At 37.3% G+C, this 9,434-nt stretch overlaps 1 pseudogene; it reads left to right on the top strand.

Moving 5' to 3' along the window:
* Nucleotides 1-7,095: 7,095 nt before the first annotated feature.
* Nucleotides 7,096-7,269, top strand: LOC132041247 (U2 spliceosomal RNA; annotated as a pseudogene).
* Nucleotides 7,270-9,434: the final 2,165 nt, after the last annotated feature.

Below are 9,434 nucleotides of genomic sequence, written 5' to 3'. Positions count from 1 at the left end.
ACCTTTATTTTATAAAGTTGTTGGAGGCGAATGTTGAACCTGGCGGGTTCAAGTGTTATTATTGTATCGTTTAGGTTTTTCCGATGTTGTTCATGACGTCGGATGTCGGTCACGTCTAGGGTGGATTTTGGGGCGTGACAGAAGGTTAATGAGTCAGTAGGTTTGCCCAAAGGAAAACAAATTGAAGTTATAAGACAATGTTTGTGTGAAATATGGAAAGATACGATCATGAAGAAAACCGAGAAAATTCAAGATATGTATATGTGTGCAAGTTGTAGTATCATAAAGGAAGATGAAGACTCGACAAAAGAAGAAAGGAAAGGGTGTACTTTGTGAGGATTTCATGATAATAACAAGAACCGACAGAACACTAGAAGGACCATGATGCATTGCTGTGGTGCAAACAAGTAGTTAAGAAGAATTACGGGACAAAATAAGCTAGGCTAATGAGAGGACAAGTCGTGGGAATAGATGGTGTGAAGTATCAACTTTTAATGGTACAGTACAGACATAAATCGGAATTGGGAACCTAGAGCAAGGAGAATTTCAAGGATATTAAGAAGATAGTCCTGGAGGAAGACTTGGGCTAAAGGAGCGTGGTATAGTCGGACACTCAATAAGGGGCCTAATGAATTCCGATGTCCCCATTAATTCATTAGCCTAGGGGACTACTGGTCATGAAAGGTAGAAGTGAAAAGTCAATAAAGAAGGCATTTGAATTGCATCCGATATGTATAAGCATTTTGATTTGATACAAGAACTCAACAAGGAAATAAGTTAAACCATGCGATGAGAAGAACTCTAGCATTATATGGAATAGAGGAGTTGAAGGATCGCTAAGGTCAGCCGGATGACTATCAAAGATGATTAATAATCGAAGGTTACTGGTATATGAGAACATCCTTTAAAAAGGGGGAAGAACAAATTCAATTCTAAGATGAACTACAATATTCCCAAGCTCAAAAGAGGGAAATATACTAGATTGAAGGAGCCAAAATTTGAGATGAACATATATGTCAAGAATGTGCTAAAGAAAAGTGAGAATGGATTAAATGCAAGTATATCATGAGACAAATATGGAAAGGAGAATAAATTTCACCGCGATACATTTTATTCCGGACTATGACTCGAATCACTCGCGCCGAAGAAATTTTACGTACATTTGGATATGCAGTAAAGTGCTCCAATAGGGTAACAGAAGGGGTAAGAAAGGCCGCATGTGACTAGGGATAAGTATAAAGGACAATCGGGACTACTAAAAAGAACTTGTAGCACTAGAAGAGATAAAAGCTTTAAAAGAGGAATATTTATAGGAAGTTCAATAATCTTCAAAAGAAAAGAAGATAGTGTGCCTATGGATAGCAAGACAGCAGTACTACCTGAGATTAGGAAGTACCTAGTAAGTCATGAAATTCCAAGTCGCCGGTTATATCAATTGTGAGAGTGTATGATATAGAACCATATAAACAATAACCGTGATAAAATGGCCGGCAAAATTGTGTAAGGACAACGATAAGGAGTCAAAGAAGATTAGAGGCTAATTTAAGTCTCAAATGATCACCAGTACAAGAGAATCAAGGACTTATGAAGAAGGCATACTCATATGGAAAGGAAATTATGATTAAGTACGATTTTATCTTAGTTCCATGTTCATGAGTTTGTTTTGTAACTATGTTAAAATTGAGAAGAGGAAATTGGAGGAAAAGTTCAAATATAACTATGATGACATTGTAAGGAATTAAGGGGTCCAACCAAGGAATTAAAAGGAGATGATATGGTATGTATATAAGGTCGACTAGTACAAAAAGGGATAATCTAAAATAACACCAGAGAAGCAAGCAAGGAAAGGTGCCACAACTGAACAAGTGAGTTTGTCTACTAGTAGAGAAATAAAGAGCAAGTAAAAAGGATATAACAATTAAGTATACTCGCAAGGTCAGTGGAGAGCCGTAGCGATCATGAGCCAAGACCACCTTAATGAGAACAAGACGATACCTGGATATCAGTTGACCACCGGTTACATACATGAGGACATAAGGATATGAAACTAATGAATGAGTTCAACAGAGAGTTAGGGGAACATGAAAGAAAACTGATGAGCTCATATTATAAGAGTATGAAGATTAGGGTCTAAAGGAGAATGACCATTTCAAGAAATTAATGATTGCATCGTAAGCTCGCAAGCTACAACATTCCAGGATGAATATTTCTAAGGGGGAAGGATGTTACACCTCGCACTTTCAGAGCATGAGCACGCCACGTATTTCACTGTATTAATGGAGTATCGGAGACGTCCCATGAACTTTTGAAAGGTACAAGCCATGGGAAGTACATGACAATCAAGTAAAGGATGAATTATGATCTCGTAAGTCGTAACCGGGAAGGACAACCTTGGAACCAAAGGACACGACCCTCATCAAGTATAATTAATGATAAATATCATGTATGGAAAGTTTCAAAAGATTCCGGGATCAATCAAATCGAAGAAAATAAATTTGTCAAAAATTTGAAAAAAATTGACAGAATTTTGGACAGAATCTTGGGTCAACTTCAGAGAAATATATCTCCTGGTATATCAGGAGTTTTCAGATGTTTCAAAAGCCTAAAATGAAGTTCGTCGAGTGTAGTTTCTAATGGAACAAACTGTTCGTCAATGAGACATTAAAGTAGGGAGTTATGGAAATTTTAAAACGGACTGCTAGAAGCCATGAACCTAAGCGGAAATTCTAGAAGTCACTTACAAAGCCCACCAATTTTGGCCCATGCCCCAAATCGAATTGGACTACTATATATACCCTCTTGGACTACTATATATACCCTCTTAAGTCATCTAAATCACCTTATTTTTCACCATTTCTCATCTCCACACTTCTCTAGAAGCTCCTACAACATTTATCCAATATTCTTACACCAAGATATAGCAAATTTAGGAGTTCCTACATCAAATTAAGCTCGGGTTTGTAAGATTAACAGCTAATCTCGATGAATCAAAGAAGGGACAAGACTTCGGAGCTCATATTTTCACCAAAATCGAACCTTCTAGACCCTATGAGCTCTCTCCAACACTCCAAAACATTCCAAATCAAATCAAGAGAAGATCAAGCCATAAAATCCTTAACTAGTTCATGGAAAGAGCTTGTTCATACTTCTAATTGAAGTTGTGGTGGATAAGCTCTAGGCTGAATTATGTGAGGTGATGTTCTTCAAGTTATAAGGTATGTTTTTCATCTTGAGTTTGATATTAAGTCGTTTCTTTTGAGGATTTTAATGGTTTAAAGTAAGGGAAAACATGGCATAAAGGTCATAGATAGATATGTCGATGTTGTTGGCTTATGGACTAATTTTCAAAGGAAGTTTCGGACGAATTATCTTGATTAAGTTATGGTTGATGTTGTTAATGATGTTTGGGAGTTGTTTTGGAATTTGGAGGAAGTAGATAATACAGGGGAGTTGCTTCCCGAATTTTGACAAATTCTAAAAGGATTAAATTTGAAGGCTTAAGATAAGCATATGATGATAAGACTAATAATAGTATGAATGGTTTTATATGTAGATTGCGAGACCGGAAGTAGGTTGGAAAGTCGAGAAGTGAACTTCCAGGTATGTTAAGGCTGTTCCTTCTTTTCTTGGCATGATTCCATAAATGGTAGAAGTGTAAAGAACCTTATGACTGGAGATTTGTCAAAGTAGAGCTTGTCATATTGTGGCATCATTTTCGAGTGTTATGTTGTTCTTTCTGAGGGGTCATATTCCCTCACTATGTCCTTGAGTTTATAGAGAAACGAAAGAAACATGTTACAGTATCAATGTTTTTCATCATATGCATGATATACATATATATTTTTCTTTAGCCTGTCCACTTGGTTAGTGAGACAAATTGCCTGGCCTACGGGTCAGTGCAACAGATTGCCTGGCCTACGGGTTAGTGAGCCTGCCCGACGAGTCAGTGAGACAGATTGCCTGGCCGACGGGCCAGTGAGAATTTTCAGTTGCCTGGCCACTTGGTCAGTGAGATATATAATAGTATTATATTGCAATTCATATGAGACAGGTCATGTGCGATATTCAGGGCATTCTTTGGCCTCCAGATTGTTTTGTTTTTAGTTCAGTTTCAGTTATTCCATTGCCTTACTGATACACTCAAATTACACCCATTAATGGTATAATGCTGACGTTGTCAAATATAGTAACCCAACGAGGTTAGGGATGAATCCCACAGAGAATATGGCGTGAAAAGTTTACTAAATGAGTATTATACTAATCTTACGGTCCTGGTGTATTCCAGAAAAAGGATTTTATTGGAGATTTGGTTTGTGGACTAATTTAAAGTGACTAAGAATTTAAAGTTGTAAATATATGGAGAAAAAGAACCAAGGTTGTGTCCCCGTCAGATAAAGTGTTTGATCATGGATCTTGATCTTGATATACTTCTAATGGATCGTTTGTAAGGATGCACTCAACCTCTATATCAATCTAGACTATTTTCAAATAAGAAAAGATTATTTCTTTCTATGCTTTTTCCAAAGATAAGAAAGTATACATGAAGAACGGTTAATTATGCCAAGTAAATTCCTCTTATTCCTAAGTGAATTTATTAAACAAGGGTTATGCCCTGAGTTCTTGTTATTTATTCTTACCAAACCCTAGTTATTTTCCCAAGTAAACTACAGTTTAGGGCGTTAGCTAATGTTTACAACCACTAACTATATGATGAAAATGAAGAACAAATAAACCCCAACAATCCATTATGCGTATATCAATCACAAAACACCTATCCTTGGGTTCACAACCTTAGTAAAGGTGTTTAGCTACTCATGGCAACAAGAAAACAATAAGAAGATGAAGATTGCATAATTGAATTGGTATTAAAACTTACGAATAAAACTGGAAATCAAACGATTGTAATAGTCTTGAACACTTTTGTAATCTACTAAGAACAAACTGTCTCAACCCCAATCTCAGAATTTCAGAATTCAAAATATGAAAAGTGATAAAAAAAAAATATTCAAAACCCTATTGGCTATTTATAACAGTCAAATCCCTCTTCAATATGGACAAAATCACGTCACCCGCGCTGAAAGAGTACGGGACGTACATTGAAGTACGACAAAGCACGGCCTCTGAATAACTTCAAGGTGCAGAAGAAGTACGGGCAAATGTGCGTCCCGTCTTTTGGAGTACGTGACGTATCCTCAGGACGTTCCTTCCCTCGAAGATGTATTGCTTCTCTGTTACTTCAAGCCAAAGGACGGGCAACAAGTACGGCCCATCCTTATAAGTACGGGACGTACTTTTCGAGACGTACTTCCTTCAAATCTTACAAAGACTTCAGTGACTTTCCTTCAAAGGGCGGGGAACAGTACGGGGCGTACTTTCCTTCAAAGGGCGGGGAACAGTACGGGGCGTACTTCGATATACATCCCGTCCTTCTTCGCGCTTTTATCCAATTTGCTTAATTCTCCATCTTTGGACTCCTACAACGCCAAATACCTAAAACACAACAAAAACACATTAAATTGACCAAGACTTGCTCAAAAACAAATAAAACTTATTGCCGAAAGTGTCGAATGTGCCATAAATCCCCGACACATCACTTACATACTCAGTACATTGTTTCGTACTGACGTCCCTTTTGCTTGGGGGCGCTGCATTCATGCCCGCAGGTTCAGGTAGCCAGACAGACGATCCAGCTCAGTAGGTCTTCCACTCAGCTGCAGTCAGGGCGCTCTACTTGGTTCGGAGCTACAGTCCCTTTTGGTATGCTATTTTGACATATATATATATGGGTATAACGGGGCCTTGTCCTGTCCTTTCTATAGCTCGTGTTCCCTAGAGGTCTGTAAACAATTGTATGTAGTTGGGATGTTATGTAGCCTTGTCGGCACTCATTTTTGGTTTACAACATCCATAGAAACCTCGTCATCTTGCTCGTTGTGTATATATATATATATATATATATATATATATATATATATATATGTATATATATATATATTTTGGGTGTGTGTGTGCCCAGTTCAAACTAGATATTTAGCATATATATATATATATATATCCAGATTACGGCCTCGCCGGCTTGTTGGTATTATCTGTGTGCAGATAGGCCTTACCAGAGTTTCAGATTTAGAGTGGTTCGCTCGGGCCTAGTGTGGCATTGAGTGTTGCTCACGCCGCTCCAGATTTGGGGCGTGACATATAGATGTGATTAGTGTTTTGTTCTTCGCTATTACACTAGCTTAATCCAGGTTCTGGTTTGATCAAATAAAATTTGGATTTTCTTTGATCCTTCAATTTTTTCAAAATCTGTGTTCAACCTTTGTTGAAATCCAAATTTTTCCAAATCTGTGTTCAAACAGTATATCTTCTTATTGTCATGATTAAGAGCTTTCAAATATTAGTGTAGAACTTTATTTTTTCCGTTCTTGAAAAGCAAACGGTTTTTCCAAAAAACCCTGACCCTATAGGGCTAGAAATTATTAAGAAAGGATCATTCTTAAACTGATCCTTGAAGCTACAAAACTGCCCTTTACCTATGATCTGGAGAAAGGGGAGTCTGCGTCAATTGGTAACTAAGTGGGTTAATTTTCATTTTCTCAAGTTGCATTATGAAGTCCTTGCTTTCCCTTTTTGTGTGTGTGTGTGTGTGTGTGTGTGTGTGTGTTTTCAGTACTGTTTTAGTATCTTAACATAACCTGTTGATTTTTGTTTAAAATTAGCATGCCCTTTGCTGAGTTTGAATCTTTACTTTCTTCAAAGTTCTACTAGATTAATTGTTAAACCAATATATGTTTATGGTTGTAAACATATTGAGTGTTGTTTGAGATTGAAAATCCTGAAAGTCATTTAATTGTTTAGCCTATGCTCCAGTTGAATTTCCAATCCTAAGAGTTGATTGCCTGTAACTTCATATTTAAAATCTATTTGATGGTTCGAACAACATGTCTCATTCAAGGTGTAATTCTCTTAGGTTAACTGAGTTTTGGTTGGTAGACATGAAAAGTTAGCAAATGTTTAGCATCTTTTCCGTACTCATGCCCTCTATAAATGGTAATTAACCTGATTCTGACCAGAGCACACGTTCAAAATAACTAAATGCACCTTTCTCGGCCTTTTGGCTAAGATCAGGTGTAGTATCTATTCTTATAAGTGGGTCATTGGCCCACACTATATTAACTCAATTTTTTAAGGAGAAGCTTGATGTTTACTACTTGGGCCGCCTTCACGTGTCACTCATATGTTGCACTACTGCACGGGCTTGGCGCACCCTACCAAATCTAGTTCAATTTTTATGGGCTTGGAAACATTGATGACCTTTTTCAAGCTTTTGACCCAATGTTCAACTATAGGTGCTATAACAGTCCATTTTCTTTGTTTGAATTTGAATCAATTCATTTCAAGTCCAAAGTGAAATTGGCTGGACACTCATGTAGGTTATTTTGATAGAAAAATTGCATTTTTTTTTTCTTCCTTTAATAATATCGTACTCATGGTATTTCATTAGAATAAGTTTCATGAATGTAAGAATAATATCGTACTCATACAATTATGCTTTTTATTGATTTAAAAAAAAACTAAATGCACTTTTAGCTTCCTTATATTCCGCCAAATCTTTGAAGAATATTAAGTGCAATTTCCTAGAGTATTTCATATCCCGAACCCAAAGGAGTTGGTTTTGGAGTCTTCTTTTCCTTTAAGACAAATTTGAATCAATTAGGCTCTCTTGATCAATTTATGATCCTTTTGATGGATAAATGTGGATATTGAGTCCTTTGTCATGAGTTGAGTAGGATCAGTGCCTTCCTTTTGGATTTAGATGAAGAATTTCGAAAATTATATATAACTTTTGTTGCTTGAAGCTCAGTTGTATGCTCTGTTGCTTGATATTAATGTTTAAAAAATTGTTGAAATAAGAAAAAGGAATTACATATTAGGCTGCCACACTTGAATCCTATTTGGACAATTTAAGAGGACTAAGTTCATGTCGTATGTTTTGATTGTACGTTGAAATTCAGTCACTGTTTTGATAAACTTGATGTACCTATCGTGGAATATTGAAGTCTTTACTTTTCGAAACTCATTCTTCAACCCTCTTTTTCTTTGCATAACTTGGGGAGTATTCATCCTAATTGTCCTCGAGATGATGTTACACTCTGTGAGGACCCACTAGGTTGTTATGTGAGTTTTGACCATTTTACCCCTGCTGGTTCATTTCCGAGGCTAGCAGCGAGTTTAGCTATAACTTAAAGATTCAGAATTATAAAATAAAGGCATTTGATTGTATTTGTGCACTTGTTTGAAAACTTGACTTAGTTCCGCTGGGGGGGTTGACTTAGTAAATTAGACATCCGTTGTGAATTCTGAGGCCATGGGTGAGTCTGTAGCGTGTTTTTACATGTGTGCATGTTTGGTTTTTGACCGTAGGGCCTCGGATTGATGTAGGATTTTTGGGTGAAACACTAGAGGTCGTTGGTCGGATGTGACCACTATAGCGGGGGGTGGGGGGGGAGGCTGCTATAGTGAGTACGCACGGCGGGGTGCAGGTCACCGCCGCGGGAATTCATATTTAATGAGGTCCCCGATAGCGGTGGGATTTTTCGCGTTCGCTGCAGGGGTCGACGGGAGACAGAAACTCACTTTTTATATTGCAAATTTCGAAGTCACTCACCACATAACACCAAAAACAGTTCCCAAGAAAGTGAGAGGCGATTTTCTAAAGCTAGGGTGAAGTTCCTACATGAAGGTAAGTTCTAACCTTTATGTAGTTCATTCCCCTTTCTTCTTCAAGTTTCATGACTAGTCTAAGGTACATTATCACTTTCTAGGATGAGAATTTGATTAATAATGATGAGAATGGTGTATTGAGACTTAGGGTTCTAATAAAAATGGGAACTTTGGCCTAAAATCATTTTTGAAAAGGGTAAATTGATTAGAAAATCCACAAATTGGAAGAATATGACTGTTGGGATTGAGAGTATGATAAATTCACCGTTAAATGATAGTTTCACCCATTTGAAAAGGGTAGAAGTAATTAGATCTTCTTCCCTAATGGTTGTTCTTATTTGATTTGAATGTCTATTGCTTACTTAGCATTATATTGCTAGACTTTGAGCGTTCCGAAGCATTGCCAAAGGGGAAAGCTCTTGCGTAGTAGCTTGCATTTGTTCCGGTTCTACCTCTGAGGTAGGTTATTGTTTACTTAAGTTAGACTTTGATTAGTTGATTGTATGTGTAGTAAAATTGATGGAGAAAGCATGGATAGGTCTTCAAATATGACGTCTGGTTGGACATTACTTAGGTTGGTATGATTCCTGATTATGTGGGCTTGTCACCATTTGACAAGGTGTGAGGATGTGGCCTAGTTATTGGGTTCGTAATCCAAGGTCAATTCCGGAGTGAGTGGTAAATGGACACCATGGGTCCCCTGCAAGTCATGA

This window comes from Lycium ferocissimum, chromosome 12 (assembly GCF_029784015.1).
Source record: "Lycium ferocissimum isolate CSIRO_LF1 chromosome 12, AGI_CSIRO_Lferr_CH_V1, whole genome shotgun sequence".
Taxonomy (NCBI): domain Eukaryota; kingdom Viridiplantae; phylum Streptophyta; class Magnoliopsida; order Solanales; family Solanaceae; genus Lycium; species Lycium ferocissimum.
This window is presented reverse-complemented; position numbering and strand designations above follow the sequence as displayed.